The sequence below is a fragment of the Poromitra crassiceps genome (genome assembly GCF_964638095.1).
Source record: "Poromitra crassiceps genome assembly, chromosome: 21".
Taxonomy (NCBI): domain Eukaryota; kingdom Metazoa; phylum Chordata; class Actinopteri; order Beryciformes; family Melamphaidae; genus Poromitra; species Poromitra crassiceps.
Genome location: NC_139638.1, coordinates 9,068,555 through 9,086,661, shown reverse-complemented (window position 1 = coordinate 9,086,661; position 18,107 = coordinate 9,068,555). Strand labels below are relative to the sequence as shown.

The window sequence follows — 18,107 nt, the reverse complement described above, 5'->3', positions numbered from 1 at the left end:
CACTACATGTTTTTGCTGGACCCAGAACGGGCCGGCCTAGAAAAGCCTCGGGGGCTTATATTCACTAGGCACGTTTTTTTACATGGAGCCTAATAATCAGATTATAATAGGTTTAAAAACCCAAACAGATTAAAAATGCTCCATATAAACACCTCCATCAGATTAAACAGGCCCAAAGCAAACCCCGTTGCAGAGGGGTAGTTTAAACCTTTTCAGAATCCGATCAAAATCAAAATGTTAGCATGTAAACCAGACCTGGGCATTTGGCATATCTGTGAAAGGGGAGGGAACAGGAAATATCTGGACAGAATGGAACTGACTGTGTTTGAGACCAGGGAGGCGGAGTTATCAGGCTTTGCTTCGTTCCAGGAAGAGGAATGGTTTTAAAGCGGCAGTGTGTGTTTGTTTAGCCCTTGTTTATAACATGTCATGAAGCAAAGATTATGTGTGTATCAGTGCCATCATCAGCATTGTGACATCACTGAAAATGTCATCAGTGATGTCATAAGTCACCGATGATGTCATCAGTGATGTCATAAACTGACTTGGAGCGTTCAGGTGGAGAGTGTATGCAGCAGGGTCCAACAGCGGCTGCACTTCCTTCGCAGGCTGAGGGTGTTTGGCGTGAGCCAGAAGGTGCTGCTGCTCTTCTACCATGCCATAATAGAGAGCATCCTGCGGTACGGCATTTCAGCCTGGTTCGGCAACTTCAGTGTGCAGCTGAAAGCCCAAATCACTCAGCTGACACAGAGGGCCATGAAAATCCTGGGTGTCAGACAGCACCCCTCACTCCAGGCTGTCTTTGAAAAAACAATCATCCAACAGGCTCAAAAAATCTGCTCTGATCCTACCCATGTGCTCCACCACGAGTACCAGCTCCTCCCCTCTGGCAGGCGCTACAGGGTCCCCAAATGCAGGCTAAATCGTTTTAAGAACTCTTTTGTCCCCCTGTCCATCAAAGCCCTAAACAGTAGCTGAAGGCGTTTTTAACCTGTGTACTGTTTTTACTGCTATTTTAAATTCTGTTCGTTTTTACCTATTTTACTAAATACAGAAGGCTATAATGTTGTGCAATCTGGGCAATGTGCAATTCTGTTTTTAGCAAATATATCTTTTAATCTCTTTTATGCATTGGATGGTACTTTTTGGGCAGTGTGCAATTTTGCTAACTGCAATAGTCCTGTTGTATGTGCTGTATGTATTGTCTGTATGTACGTGTTGCCTGCCAAACAGCAGCCATAAGGTGTATGTCCAAGACAAATTTCCTTCGGGACAATAAAAGTCTATCCTATCCTATCCTATAAGACACTGATGAGATCGAGTGCGCAAGATGCCTAGTATGTATATATATATATATATATATATATATATACACACACACACATCAAAAAGCAATCAAGATGAGTTAGGAGACAGACATGAAGACTGCACTTTGTTGTGTTTTAGGGAGAGAATCGACTCAGTTATAATGTCATTAGTTTCATAATTTATAGCAGCTTTGCTAGACTTCCTGAAACTAATACAGAATAAATACTTTATTCATTCTTGGAATTAAAAACTTTATTGATCTTTTCAAACATTTACTTTGATCACACATCAATTCACTAAAACCTGAAAGATTCTGGTTCAATCTTTCCATGTACTGTACATAATATTCACTTCATCCACACAATCAATCTGTTAAACAGTACGTCAGCACTGTGGAGGAAAACAAATCCTCACCATATTGATTATAATAATAATGATTACATAGTTCACTTTTCTACAAAGAGCAGGGAACAAAATACAATTATTAACAACTACTCAGCTATAATAAAGCAAAGAGTTCTACGTTGCATTTCACACAAATGAAAACCAGGATATATCAACGGACATTTAAATATAGTATCATATAGCCTACGATAAAGTTATTGATTTTTGGTGGGGCTGCAGTCTGTTGCTTTATTTTAAATTATTTTCCTTTCTCAAACCTTAACTGAACAAGCTTTTAAATCTTTATGATTTTGGCTACTGTAAGACAGGCTATAAACATATGTGCCGTTCACTCTTGGTTGTACACCAAACTCAATTAAACAATGTGGCGGTTTAATGTTTCCTTGTTATCGGCAAGTGGTTCGGTTTGGCCATGGTTAGGCGTAGCGGGGCCTGGCGGAGAGCTACACTCTGCTGACTGAATGCACTTTTCTAGTTTATTTTAGTTTACAATTGAATTGAATGATAAGACATTTATGTTTAACATTTATTTTTGACATTCTGATTTGTAAAGCACTTTCTAAATAAAAAGGGGAGTTCATATTTATCCCACTGCTTGTTGTAATAATTGATGAAAAGGTAGCCATGTGCAGTAATACAGAACATTGAGATGCATCGTGGAATCCAATCAAAGGCCGGTAAATGATAATCAAATGGAATCGTGAGGTCAGTGAAGATGCACAGCCCGTTAGCATGAGCAGTGATAGCCACCATGACTGAACAGACAGAGAGAAGAGACACTCAAACTGCAGCAACATCAAATCTAAGCCCCGCCCACACTGTTTGATTGACAGGTGATCTCCTGTAAGAGCAGTGCAGGAACACCACACATTGCTGCTTTAATAACTCCGTCTAGTTCAGATTACACAACTCAGCAGTGTCTCCAACACCATAAAGCCAAAGTCCAGCATAGAGAGGCTGAGTGAATGTGGTCTGGACTCTGTGGAGGAGAGTCATGGTTTCAGAGACGCTGTAGTAGGACAGAATACCTGCTCTGTGATCCAGGTACACTCCTACTCTGGAGGACAGAGGAACTGAGATGAGAGTTGTGATACTCTTATGTCTGAACTGATAACTATTGCTGCCACACTGTAATGCCCAAGACTTGTCATTGTTTCCAAATGTACTTTCATCCCCTGTTCTGCTAATATCTTTATATGAGACTGCTATTGAAACAAACCGCCCGCTCCACTCCACCTCCCAGTAACAACGTCCAGTCAAACCCTCTCTACTCAGGACCTGAGAGCAGGAAGTGAATCTGTCTGGGTGACTAAAATATAACTGTGCTGCACTCATGCCTGTTGCTTTTCTGTTCCCCTCAGATAATAACAGCCCTGTGTGTGCTGTGTTTGGATCCAGTGTGCTCTGACGTGAATATTGTAAGAAGCCAGCTCTGGTCTTGGGCTCTGGTTGTGGCAGTAAAACATCCACTTGAGTCACTGTCAGTGAGATCTTAGGCCGTTCCTCTGTCAGAATGTCCTGTAGTTTATCTCTGGCCTCTGACACAGCTGCAGTCACATCCTCAAAGTAGCGCAGAGGACGGGTATCGATCCTGGGTGAGTCTGTAGATTGACTGAGACGTGACAGCGAGGGGTAACTGTGGAGGAAGTGGATGTGATCCTCTGTGTGTGAGAGCTGCTCCAGCTCAGCGTCTTTCCTCCTCAGCTCAGCAATCTCCTGTTTCAGCTTCTCCTGGAGTTCTTCGGCCCGACTCGCTTCCTCTTTCTGCTGGGATCTGATCTGCTCCTTCACTTCAGAGCTTCTCTTCTCAATGAGATGGACCAGCTCAGTGAAGATCTTCTCACTGTCCATCACTGCTTTATCAGCAGAGAGATTGATAGCCTTCAGGTTCTGTTGAAGCACCTTCACGTCTTTCTCTCTGCCCTGGAGTGTTTGCTGGATTTGTTGCCGACTCACCCCGAGCTCTTTCTGCCTGTTGGTCCTTTCTGCTGCAGCTGAGACTGTGTCGTGTCCCTTATGTTCCTCCATGGAGCAGAGATAACAGATACACTGCTGATCAGTACGGCAGAACATCTTCATCACCTCATCGTGACGAGAGCAGATGTTCTCCTGAAGCTTCACGGTGGCTTCCACCAGCCTGTGTTTCTTAAAGGTAGAGGATTCATAGTGAGGCTGGAGGTGCTGCTCACAGTAAGAGGCCAGACACACCAGACAGGACTTGAGGGCTTTCAGCTTTCTCCCAGTGCAGACATCACAGCCCACATCTCCTGGTCCAGCATAGCAGCGGTCAGGAGGTGCAGCTTGGAATCCTGTCTTCCTCAGGTCCTCCACCAACTCTGCCAACATGGTGTTCTTCACCAGGACAGGCCTCGGTGTGAAGGTCTGTCTGCACTGGGGGCAGCTGTGGATTTTCTTCTGATCCTCTTCGTTCCAGAAGCTTTTAATACAGCTCATACAGTAGCTGTGCCCACAGGGAATAGCCACCGGATCCTTCAGTAGATCCAGACAGATCGAACAGCAGAGCTTTTCCCCGAACAGCTCTTGCTGCGCCATTTCACTTCTCAGTGAGAGTGTCAGATAGTTTCACTGTCCCTCAACTGAAGAAGGGGGAAGGTGCAGGTTATCAGGCTTTGCTTCATTCCAGGAAGAGGAGTGCTTTTAAAGGAACAGTGTGTGTTTAACTAACATGAAGTGAAGATTATGACAAAGAGATTAGGAATAGTTGAGCTTTGGATCAATATCTCTCTCCTCTTATTCCCCCTAATTTTAAAATAAAGTTCCAAAACCTACCAAAAGTAAGTGACTGGTAGAAAATTTAACAGTAAAACTATTCTCTCTCTCTCTTTTTTATTTTCATTTGTGTGTGTGTGTGTGTGTGTGTGTGTGTGTGTGTGTGTGTGTGTGTGTGTGTGTGTGTGTGTGTGTGTGTGTGTGCGTGCGTGCGTGCGTGCGTGCGTGCGTGTGTGTGTGTCTCTGTCTCTCTTCAGTGACGTTTCAGCATTTACTGTAGTAACGTGGTTCTTTATGACATGACTTTATGACAGTTGAGGACATCAAGTTTATGTCCTCAACTGTTGCAGGCAAAAGCACTTGTACAGTATACATGTAAAATATGATTGTGAATCCTAATGGGGCTGCTAACTGTCTCATATCTGCTGTTTCTTTCCTTCTCTGATGCTGCACACACACACACACCAGACTGGATCAAACGCACCCCAATGAAAACGTTTCACACTAATGGAAGCAAACATGGAAAGTGTTCTGCACCGTAGCAAGCTTTGAACGTGGATGCTCTTTCCAACAAGAAGCAGACAAGACGGATGTGGAGATAAACAGGCCGTCTGTCTGTCTACTGTGGGAGAAGAACCTACAGGTTTACACTACATGTTTTTGCTGGACCCAGAACGGGCCGGCCTAGAAAAGCCTCGGGGGCTTATATTCACTAGGCACGTTTTTTTACATGGAGCCTAATAATCAGATTATAATATGTTTAAAAACCCAAACAGATTAAAAATGCTCCATATAAACACCTCCATCAGATTAAACAGGCCCAAAGCAAACCCCGTTGCAGAGGGGTAGTTTAAACCTTTTCAGAATCCGATCAAAATAAAAATGTTAGCATGTAAACCAGACCTGGGCATTTGTCATATCTGTGAAAGGGGAGGGAACAGGAAATATCTGGACAGAATGGAACTGGCTGTGTTTGAGACCAGGGAGGCGGAGTTATCAGGCTTTGCTTCGTTCCAGGAAGAGGAATGGTTTTAAAGCGGCAGTGTGTGTTTGTTTAGCCCTTGTTTATAACATGTCATGAAGCAAAGATTATGTGTGTATCAGTGCCATCATCAACATTGTGACATCACTGAAAATGTCATCAGTGATGTCATAAGTCACCGATGATGTCATCAGTGATGTCATAAGACACTGATGAGATCGAGTGCGCAAGATGCCTAGTATGTATATATATATATATATATATATATATATATATATATATATATACACACACACACACATCAAAAAGCAATCAAGATGAGTTAGGAGACAGACATGAAGACTGCACTTTGTTGTGTTTTAGGGAGAGAATCGACTCAGTTATAATGTCATTAGTTTCATAATTTATAGCAGCTTTGCTAGACTTCCTGAAACTAATACAGAATAAATACTTTATTCATTCTTGGAATTAAAAACTTTATTGATCTTTTCAAACATTTACTTTGATCACACATCAATTCACTAAAACCTGAAAGATTCTGGTTCAATCTTTTCATGTACATAATATTCACTTCATCCACACAATCAATATGTTAAACAGTACGTCAGCACTGTGGAGGAAAACAAAATCCTCACCATATTGATTATAATAATAATGATTACATAGTTCACTTTTCTACAAAGAGCAGGGAACAAAATACAATTATTAACAACTACTCAGCTATAATAAAGCAAAGAGTTCTACGTTGCATTTCACACAAATGAAAACCAGGATATATCAACGGACATTTAAATATAGTATCATATAGCCTACGATAAAGTTATTGATTTTTGGTGGGGCTGCAGTCTGTTGCTTTATTTTAAATTATTTCCAACCCTTTCTCAAATCTTAACTGAACAAGCTTTTAAATCTTTATTATTTTGGCTACTGTAAGACAGGCTATAAACATGATATGTGCCGTTCACTCTTGGTTGTACACCAGACTCAATTAAACAATGTGGCGGTTTAATGTTTCCTTGTTATCAGCAAGTGGTTCGGTTTGGCCATGGTTAGGCGTAGCGGGGCCTGGCGGAGAGCTACACTCTGCTGACTGAATGCACTTTTCTAGTTTATTTTAGTTTACAATGGAATTTAATGATAAGACATTTATGTTTAACATTTATTTTTGACATTCTGATTTGTAAAGCACTTTCTAAATAAAAGCGGAGTTCATATTTATCCCACTGCTTGTTGTAATAATTGATGAAAAGGTAGCCATGTGCAGTAATATAGAACATTGAGGATGCATTGAGATGCATCATGATGCATCGAGGAATCCAATCAAAGGCCGGTAAATGGTAATCGAATGGAATCGTGAGGCCAGTGAAGATGCACAGCGCGTTAGCATGAGCAGTGATAGACACCATGACTGAACAGACAGAGAGAAGAGACACTCAAACTGCAGCAACATCAAATCTAAGCCCCGCCCACACTGTCTGATTGACAGGTGATCTCCTGTAAGAGCAGTGCAGGAACACCACACATTGCTGCTTTAATAACTCTGTCTAGTTCAGATCACACAACTCAGCAGTGACTCCAACATGATGATGAAGCGAAAGTCCAGCATAGAGAGGCTGAGTAAATGTGGTCTGGACTCTGTGGAGGAGAGTCATGGTTTCAGAGACGCTGTAGAAGGACAGAATACCTGCTCTGTGATCCAGGTACACTCCTACTACTCTGGGGGACTGAGGAACTGAGATGTGAGTTACGATACTCTTATGTCCGAAGTAACTACTACTGCTGCCACATTGTAATGACCAAGACTTGTCATTGCATCCAAATGCACTTTCACAATCTGTTCTGCTAATATCTTTATATGAGACTGCTACTGAAACTCCAGACGTCCCGATGCACTCCACCTCCCAGTAACAACGTCCAGTCAGACCCTCTCTACTCAGGACCTGACACCAGTAAGTGAATCTGTCTGGGTGACTAGAATATAACTGTTCTTTTATCATGCGTGTTGCTTTTCTGTTCCCCTCAGATAATAACAGCGTTTTGTATGCTGTGTTTGGATCCAGTGTGATCTGACGTGAATATTGTAAGAAGTCAGCTCTGGTCTTGGGTGGTCGCAGTAAAACATCCACTTGAGTCACTGTCAGTGAGATCTTAGGCCATGCCTCTGTCAGAACGTCCTGTAGTTTCTCTCTGACCTCTGACACAGCTGCAGTCACATCCTCAAAGTAACGCAGAGGACGGGTATCGATCCTGGGTGAGTCTGTAGATTGACTGAGACGTGACAGCGAGCAGTAACTGTGGAGGAAGTGGATGTGATCCTCTGTGTGTGAGAGCTGCTCCAGCTCAACGTCTGTCCTCCTCAGCTCAGCAAGCTCCTGTTTCAGCGTCACCTGGAGTTCTTCGGCCCGACTCGCTTCCTCTTTCTGCTGGGATCTGATCTGCTGCTTCACTTCAGAGCTCCTCTTCTCAATGAGACGGACCAGCTCAGTGAAGGTCTTCTCACTGTGCTCCACTGCTTTATCAGCAGAGAGATTCATAGCCTCCACCTCCTGCTGAAGCACCTTCACGTCTTTCTCTCTGTCCTGGAGTGTTTGCTGGATTTGTTGCCGACTCACCCCGAGCTCTTTCTGCCTGTTGGTCCTTTCTGCTGCAGCTGAGACTGTGTCGTGTCCCTTATGTTCGTCCACGGAGCAGAGATAACAGATACACTGCTGATCAGTACGGCAGAACATCTTCATCACCTCGTCGTGACGAGAGCAGATGTTCTCCTGAAGCTTCACGGTGGCTTCCACCAGCCTGTGTTTCTTAAAGGTAGAGGATTCATAGTGAGGCTGGAGGTGCTGCTCACAGTAAGAGGCCAGACACACCAGACAGGACTTGAGGGCTTTCAGCTTTCTCCCAGTGCAGAAATCACAGCCCACATCTCCTGGTCCAGCATAGCAGCGATCAGGAGGAGCAGCTTGGAATCCTGTCTTCCTCAGGTCCTCCACCAACTCTGCCAACATGGTGTTCTTCACCAGGACAGGCCTCGGTGTGAAGGTCCGTCTGCACTGGGGGCAGCTGTGGATTTTCTTCTGATCCTCTTCGTCCCAGAAGCTTTTAATACAGCTCATGCAGTAGTTGTGCCCACAGGGAATAGCCACCGGATCCTTCAGTAGATCCAGACAGATCGAACAGCAGAGCTTTTCCCCGAACAGCTGAATTCCTTGCTGCGCCATTTCACTTCTCAGTGACAGTGAGTCAGATAGTTTCACTTCCTCTGAACTGAAACAAGCTGGGCTCTGCTCCAAACCAAACCTCTGTTGTTTTCTTCATGTTCATGTGCTGCCAGGGGCGGTTCTAGGCCGTTTTTGGGTGGGCTTTAGCCCACCCAAAAATAGTCTCAGCCCACCCAAAAAAAATAGAGGCAAAAAACTTTTTTTTTTTTTTTTTTTTTTTTTTTTTTTAAATCCCTCTCCAAATCCATGGTGGTCATTAGTAGCAGTTTCTGACTACACTCAATCCGCTGTGTGCATGTTTCCCCCCCCCCTCTATGTTCTTAGGGTGGGCTGAGACAAAAATTTAGGGGGGTTCAGCCCACCCGAAAAGTTTCTAGAACCGCGGCTGCGCAGGCGCTCCCTCCTCCATCTATCTGCCTAATCCCACATCACTTCACACAGGTCACACACAGTACAGCAGCGAAGTGGTCCTCCACAGTCCACACAATCGTTCTCCCCACTCATGATCAATGAAACTGAGGTGAGCATTGAGCAGTCAGAGTCGTTAGTAGTTACTTAATTAGCGCATATTGATATGCAAATTAGCACCAGCCAGCCATGTCATGCTAGCTCGCAGTAAGCGGGTGTAAATGGATGTGATGTTTTTTGAGAAACATATGAGTATAAGTGACAAACATTTTCAAACGGGTCCCTTGTTATCTGAATGAAATTAAGCCCTTCAGAATCGCAAGTGGCTGCTTTACACAGCCTGTCTGATGTGATGATGACGATAGCTTAACATGCGTGCATGGCATCACTTATGTCTTGCTGTGATGTTAGTTCAGTATCTCAATAAAAGTTCTTACAGGCTTGTTATTTCCCTCTAAGGCAGGGATGTCAGAGATACGGCCCGCGGGCCGGATCCGGCCCACGGGCAGGTTTCATCCGGCCCGCGAGATGTTTTGGAATATTAAAATATATATATATATACGTATATTATTATTATTATTAAATTCGCAACTCATTATCATGAACTACGTGTGGCTAATAAGCAAGCTAAGAGTTCATTCATAAGTTAATTAACCTGCACTACAAGGAAGTATGTCAGTAGGTCATCAGGTGTAAACAAAGCCGCCATGATGCCACGCTGGAATTGAATCGCGCATTCAGCTACCTACCAAAAAACAAAAGAATCAACAAGATCAGGCGCGGACTGCATAATCGGGCACGTCGGGCAAATGCCCGGTGGCCTGGCCTGGCCTGGCCTGGCCTGCAAAAAAACAAAACAAAAACAAATTGTGCCCGCAGTCAGGCCACTCACTGAACAGCAGGCCAGGCGCCGCCTACTGGTTTACTAGTGGTTTTATTACTTTATTCAGGATTAAAGTGGGTGCATCTCATTGTAAAATTGGACTTGGCCCAAATTGGGCTTCAAACGGCCCAAATTGGGCTTCAAACGGCCCAAATCGGGCTTTAAACGACCCAAATTGGGCTTCAAACGGCCCACATCTGGCTTCAAACGGCCCAAATTGAGCTTTAAACGGCCCAAATTTTTCTGACGCCGGCACGCGCGTCGGCCCGTATCGGCCTGGCCTGCTTGGTATCTAATGCCCGGCCTGAATTATGATCCCAGTCCGCCCCTGAACAAGATGCTGTCGAAAAAGAGAAAGGTAAATGAGTCGAATTGATTTTAGTAAAAAAAAAATCCGGCCCCCATGAGGTCTCAGTTGAACAAATCCGGCCCTCTACCTAATATGAGTCTGACACCCCTGCTCAAAGGGAGTGCAAGGCAGATATTTAAACAGCCTTGTTTGTGTACAGTACCAGTGGCATGGGAGTAATAAAAAGGGATTAAGGACCAGGACCCCTGGTGGTCAGTAAGATGGGCTGGTTGAGCCAATGTTAACACATTCACTGCCAGCCGTTTTTCAATACTGTAGTTAGCTTCTGCCAGAGGGTTTTTTTGAGGATTCTGGCTCATCTTTCAAGACCTGAGGATTCTTTTCTGCTAAGATTTTGTGAACACAAGATATCTAAAAAGAACTAATAGAATGTGTGCTTTCTCTGTCTAAAAGAGTTAGTTTGTAGAGTTAGTAGTTATGTAGGCATTAGCACTTGAATACAGCATGGTTTCAGCGTCTGAAAATTTATTCTGAGATAAATAGCTTTTTGTGAAATTCGATAGAACAGTCACTTTAACCATTCATTTTTGGCATCAGTAAGACGTCAGACATCTAAACAATAGTTTTGAACAGTAATTTCCTCCATAACAGCAGGAAACACCCCTCTCCTTCAAACTCCTCCCTCCGTGTGTGTTCTTCTTGGCTGCAGCGGGCGTGTCACAAGCTCGTTTCTGTTGCTGCTGTAACCTCGCGTCACCAGGCTCACTGCTTTGCTGCTGCTGCCTGTCTGCTGGCGGCCGCTGGGCAAGTGTGGATGGGCTCGCTCGTTTCTTGGGGTTCTGAGAGCTTTGATGAAGCTTTTGCGATTCTGGTCTTATTTATGCTGCGTGTTTCAAAGTGTGTTCCACCCGTAATCTATTATGCAAATTTGCAAAACCCCACCGCCAGCTCCCAAGCGCGAAAGCGTTTTCGCCAATCCATTTTCATGAGAATGGCTTCCTCACACTGCTTTTTGCTTGCCTTCCTCTAGAATGGAGAGCACTGTCGCCACTTAGTGGGTCGGTGGAATGGGTTGTACACGTTCGGTAGCTCCAATATTTTTATAGGAGATGTGGGGGGCATTGATCCACGTAGCACCGTTTTTTTTTTTGACGTCTCAACTCGTCATTGGCAGTCAACCGTTGGATTTTTTTTGACGAGTCAACTCGCCATTGGCAGTATATTATTATCTTGTCGGAATATTATTCCAGCCAATAAGTTAGGAAGTTCCCTTTTGATTTAATTTTACTTTTGTTTTGCCTACAAAGCAAAATGTTACTTTACTTGAAACTCCCCTGAAGTGATTTTGGTATTATTTATGCAAGCATAATTCTACCATATAGTAACCTGTATGCAGAATATATATAGTATATATAGGGAAACAATTATTTTTTCATTGCTGTAAAACCACAGAACGGTAAAGAAGATATTGATGTGTGTAGTTCTTCATAGATCTAGTCTCTTCATTTTGATCTCAAAGTGCGCCAGTTTGATCCATTTTTACTTGAAACTGTACAAAATTTTCTTCCGGGGGGGCATGCCCCCGGACCCCCCTAGGGGTTCAGTGGTCCATGACCTTTGGGTGGGCTGAGCCCACCCAAAGCTCTGATGCTAAAACCGCCCCTGTGCTGATCTGCAGTGAATGTGCTGGTCAGCTCTTGCACTTCACAGCATGTTTACACCTATCTATAAACTGGCAGATCTGTGAAAGGGGAGGAACAGGAAATATGTGGAGAGAATAGAACTGGCTGTGTTTGAGGGAGGGGTTATCAGGCTTTCCTTTAGTCCAGGAAGAGGAGCGTTAAAGAGGCAGTGTGTGTTTAAATACAAACTTACAATCAATATCTCTCTCCCCCCTTATCCCCCTCACTTTAAGTGCAACATTTCAAAATAAAGTTCCAAAGCCTTGTGGAAATTAACTATTTAGGCTGGCTGGGGGGTGCAGGTTATCAGGCTTTGCTTCATTCCAGGAAGAGGAGTGCTTTTAAAGGAACAGTGTGTGTTTAGCCCTTGTTTATAAGATGAAGTGAAGATTATGACAAAGAGATTAGGAATAGCTGAACTTTGGATTGATATCTCTCCTCCTATTCCCCCTAATTTTAAAATAAAGTTCCAAAACCTACCAAAAGTAAGTGGCTGGTAGAGAATTTAACAGTACAACTATTCTCTCTCTCTCTTTTTTATTTTCATTTGTGTGTGTGTGTGTGTGTGTGTGTGTGTGTGTGTGTGTGTGTGTGTGTGTGTGTGTGCGCGCGCACATGCGTGCCTGCGTGTGTGTCTCTGTCTCTCTCTCTTCAGTGACGTTTCAGCATTTACTGTAGTAACGTGGTTCTTTATAACATGACTTTATGACAGTTGAGGACATCAAGTTTATGTCCTCAACTGTTGCAGGCAAAAGCACTTGTACAGTATACATGTAAAATATGATTGTGAATCCTAATGGGGCTGCTAACTGTCTCATATCTGCTGTTTCTTTCCTTCTCTGATGCTGCACACACACACACACCAGACTGGATCAAACGCACCCCAATGAAAACGTTTCACACTGATGGCAGCAAACATGGAAAGTGTTCTGCACCGTAGCAAGCTTTGAACGTGGATGCTCTTTCCAACAAGAAGCAGACAAGACGGATGTGGAGATAAACAGGCCGTCTGTCTGTCTACTGTGGGAGAAGAACCTACAGGTTTACACTACATGTTTTTGCTGGACCCAGAACGGGCCGGCCTAGAAAAGCCTCGGGGGCTTATATTCACTAGGCACGTTTTTTTACATGGAGCCTAATAATCAGATTATAATAGGTTTAAAAACCCAACCCCCTTGCAGAGGGGTAGTTTAAACCTTTTCAAAATCAAAATGTTAGCATGTAAACCAGACCTGGGCATTTGTCATATCTGTGAAAGGGGAGGGAACAGGAAATATCTGGACAGAATGGAACTGGCTGTGTTTGAGACCAGGGAGGCGGAGTTATCAGGCTTTGCTTCGTTCCAGGAAGAGGAATGGTTTTAAAGCGGCAGTGTGTGTTTGTTTAGCCCTTGTTTATAACATGTCATGAAGCAAAGATTATGTGGGTATCAGTGCCATCATCAGCATTGTGACATCACTGATAATGTCATCAGTGATGTCATAAGTCACCGATGATGTCATCAGTGATGTCATAAGACACTGATGATTTCATCAGTGATGTCATAAGACTGATGGATCTAAACTTAAGGGGCACACACACACACACACACACACACCACATGTAATCGCACATGTAATCGCACATGTAATCTCAATCGTAATCGTATATATATATATATATATATATATATATATATATATATGATATATATATATGATTGTGTATATATATATATATATATATATATATACACACACACGCATCAAAAAGCAATCAAGATGAGTTAGGAGACAGACATGAAGACTGCACTTTGTTGTGTTTTAGGGAGAGAATCGACTCAGTTATAATGTCATTAGTTTCATAATTTATAGCAGCTTTGCTAGACTTCCTGAAACTAATACAGAATAAATACTTTATTCATTCTTGGAATTAAAAACTTTATTGATCTTTTCAAACATTCACTTTGATCACACATCAATTCACTAAAACCTGAAAGATTCTGGTTCAATCTTTCCATGTACATAATATTCACTTCATGCACACAATCAATCTGTTAAACAGTACGTCAGCACTGTGGAGGAAAGCAAATCCTCACCATATTGATTATAATAATAATGATTACATAGTTCACTTTTCTACAAAGAGCAGGGAACAAAATACAATTATTAACAACTACTCAGCTATAATAAAGCAAAGAGTTCTACGTTGCATTTCGCACAAATGAAAACCAGGATATATCAACGGACATTTAAATATAGTATCATATAGCCTACGATAAAGTTATTGATTTTTGGTGGGGCTGCAGTCTGTTGCTTTATTTTAAATTATTTCCAACCCTTTCTTATTATTATTATTAGTATTATTATTATTATTATTATATTAAAAATTAAGACAGGCTATAAACATGATATGTGCCGTTCACTCTTGGTTGTACACCAGACTCAATTAAACAATGTGGCGGTTTAATGTTTCCTTGTTATCGGCAAGTGGTTCGGTTTGGCCATGGTTAGGCGTAGCGGGGCCTGGCGGAGAGCTACTGTACACTCTGCTGACTGAATGCACTTTTCTAGTTTATTTTAGTTTACAATTGAATTGAATGATAAGACATTTATGTTTAACATTTATTTTTGACATTCTGATTTGTAAAGCACTTTCTAAATAAAAGGGGAGTTCATATTTATCCCACTGCTTGTTGTAATAATTGATGAAAAGGTAGCCATGTGCAGTAATATAGAACATTGAGGATGCATTGAGATGCATCATGATGCATCGTGGAATCCAATCAAAGGCCGGTAAATGATAATCGAATGGAATCGTGAGGTCAGTGAAGATGCACAGCCCGTTAGCATGAGCAGTGATAGCCACCATGACTGAACGGACAGAGAGAAGAGACACTCAAACTGCAGCAACATCAAATCTAAGCCCTGCCCACATTGTTTGATTGACAGGTGATCTCCTGTAAGAGCAGTGCAGGAACACCACACATTGCTGCTTTAATAACTCTGTCTAGTTCAGATTACACAACTCAGCAGAAGTGTCTGCACCATAAAGCCAAAGTCCAGCATAGAGAGGCTGAGTAAATGTGGTCTGGACTCTGTGGAGGAGAGTCATGGTTTCAGAGACGCTGTAGAAGGACAGAATACCTGCTCTGTGATCCAGGTACACTCCTACTCTGGAGGGCAGACGGCCTGGGATGGGAGTTCTGATACTCTTATGTACAAATTCATAAAGAGTGCCGCAATAATATAATTCCCAAGACTTGTCATTGTATCCAAAACGACTTACATTCACCGTTCTGCTAATAGTCTTATAAGCAACAGCTATTGCAACCCCCCCCGCTCCACTCCACCTCCCAGTAACAACGTCCAGTCAGACCCTCTCTACTCAGGACCTGCCAGAAGGTAGTGAATCTGTCTGGGTGACTAGAATATAACTGTTCTTCACTCATGTATGTTGCTTTTCTGTTCCCCTCAGATAATAACAGCAGTGCGTTTACTGTGTTTGGATCCAGTGTGATCTGACGTGAATATTGTAAGAAGTCAGCTCTGGTCTTGGGCTCTGGTTGTGGCAGTAAAACATCCACTCGAGTCACTGTCAGTGAGTTATTAGGCCATGCCTCTGTCAGAACGTCCTGTAGTTTATCTCTGACCTCTGACACAGCTGCAGTCACATCCTCAAAGTAGTGCAGAGGATGGGTATCGATCCTGGGTGAGTCTGTAGATTCATTTAGACGTGAAAGCGAGCCGTAACGGTGTAGAAAGTGGATGTGATCCTCTGTGTGTGAGAGCTGCTCCAGCTCAGCGTCTTTCCTCCTCAGCTCAGAGATCTCCTGCTTCAGCTTCACCTGGAGTTCTTCGGCCCGACTCGCTTCCTCTTTCTGCTGGGATCTGATCTGCTCCTTCACTTCAGAGCTTCTCTTCTCAATGAGACGGACCAGCTCAGTGAAGATCTTCTCACTGTCCATCACTGCTTTATCAGCAGAGAGATTCATAGCCTTCAGGTTCTGTTGAAGCACCTTCACGTCTTTCTCTCTGTCCTGGAGTTTTTGCTGGATTTGTTGCCGACTCACCCCAAGCTCTTTCTGCCTGTTGGTCCTTTCTGCTGCAGCTGAGACTGTGTCGTGTCCTTTATGTTCGTCCACGGAGCAGAGATAACAGATACACTGCTGATCAGTACGGCAGAACATCTTCATCACCTCGTCGTGACGAGAGCAGATGTTCTCCTGAAGCTTCACGGTGGCTTCCACCAGCCTGTGTTTCTTAAAGGTAGAGGATTCATAGTGAGGCTGGAGGTGCTGCTCACAGTAAGAGGCCAGACACACCAGACAGGACTTGAGGGCTTTCAGCTTTCTCCCAGTGCAGACATCACAGCCCACATCTCCAGGTCCAGCATAGCAGCGATCAGGAGGTGCAGCTTGGAATCCTGTCTTCCTCAGGTCCTCCACCAACTCTGCCAACATGGTGTTCTTCACCAGGACAGGCCTCGGTGTGAAGGTCTGTCTGCATTGGGGGCAGCTGTGGATTTTCTTCTGATCCTCTTCATCCCAGGAGCTTTTAATACAGCTCATACAGTAGTTGTGCCCACAGGGAATAGCCACCGGATCCTTCAGTAGATCCAGACAGATCGAACAGCAGAGCTTTCCCCCGAACATCTCAATTCCTTGCTGCGCCATTTCACTTCTCAGTGAGTGTGTCAGATAGTTTCACTGTCCCTCAACTGAAGAAGGGGGGGTGCAGGTTATCAGGCTTTGCTTCATTCCAGGAAGAGGACTGGTTTTAAAGGAACAGTGTGTGTTTTAGTAGCCCATGTTTATAACATGAAGTGAAGATTATGACAAAGAGATAAAGAATAGTTTAACTTTGGATCAATATCTCTCTCCTCTTATTCCCCCTAATTTTAAAATAAAGTTCCAAAACCTACCAAAAGTAAGTGGCTGGTAGAAAATTTAACAGTAAAACTATTCTCTCTCTCTCTTTCTTTTTTTTATTTTCATTTCAATGGCTTTATTGGCGTGAAAGTTGAAGGAACAATTTTGCCAAAGCAAAGTATAAAGTCCAAGGGTCCTTTATCTGTGTGTGTGTGTGTGTGTGTGTGTGTGTGTGTGTGTGTGTGTGTGTGTGTGTGTGTGTGTGTGTGTGTGTGTGTGTGTGTGTGTGCACGCACACATGCGTGCCTGCGTGTGTGTGTCTGTCTCTCTCTCTTCAGTGGTGTTTCAGCATTTACTGTAGTAACGTGGTTCTTTATGACATGACTTTATGACAGTTGAGGACATCAAGTTTATGTCTTCAACTGTTGCAGGCAAAAGCACTTGTACAGTATACATGTAAAATATGATTGTGAATCCTAATGGGGCTGCTAACTGTCTCATATCTGCTGTTTCTTTCCTTCTCTGATGCTGCACACACACACACACACACCAGACTGGATCAAACGCACCCCATTGAAAACGTTTCACACTAATGGAAGCAAACATGGAAACTGTTCTGCACCGTAGCAAGCTTTGAACGTGGATGCTCTTTCCAACAAGAAGCAGACAAGACGGATGTGGAGATAAACAGGCCGTCTGTCTGTCTACTGTGGGAGAAGAACCTACAGGTTTACACTACATGTTTTTGCTGGACCCAGAACGGGCCGGCCTAGAAAAGCTTCGGGGGCTTATATTCACTAGGCACGTTTTTTTTACATGGAGCCTAATAATCAGATTATAATAGGTTTAAAAACCCAAACAGATTAAAAATGCTCCATATAAACACCTCCATCAGATTAAACAGGCCCAAAGCAAACCCCCTTGCAGAGGGGTAGTTTAAACCTTTTCAAAATCAAAATGTTAGCATGTAAACCAGACCTGGGCATTTGTCATATCTGTGAAAGGGGAGGGAACAGGAAATATCTGGACAGAATGGAACTGGCTGTGTTTGAGACCAGGGAGGCGGAGTTATCAGGCTTTGCTTCATTCCAGGAAGAGGAATGGTTTTAAAGAGACAGTGTGTGTTTGTTTAGCCCTTGTTTATAACATGTCATGAAGCAAAGATTATGTGGGTATCAGTGCCATCATCAGCATTGTGACATCACTGATGATTTCATCAGTGATGTCATAAGACTGATGTATCTAAACTTAAGGGGCACACACACACACACACCTGCACACATGTAATCACATGTAGCGATGTCGCGCAGAAGGCGAGCCTAGAGATCGAGTGCG

The 18,107-nt window shown here is 43.3% G+C and overlaps 1 pseudogene across 1 annotated transcript; it reads right to left on the bottom strand.

The window, feature by feature from the left end:
• Positions 1-1,647: 1,647 nt before the first annotated feature.
• Positions 1,648-16,577, bottom strand: LOC310795229 (annotated as a pseudogene). Its single transcript has 4 exons — positions 14,926-16,577; positions 13,156-13,172; positions 8,337-8,655; positions 1,648-3,980 (listed from the first exon to the last, which is right to left on the bottom strand). The product of its transcript is annotated as an uncharacterized misc_RNA (transcript).
• Between the last annotated feature and the right edge of the window lie 1,530 nt (positions 16,578-18,107).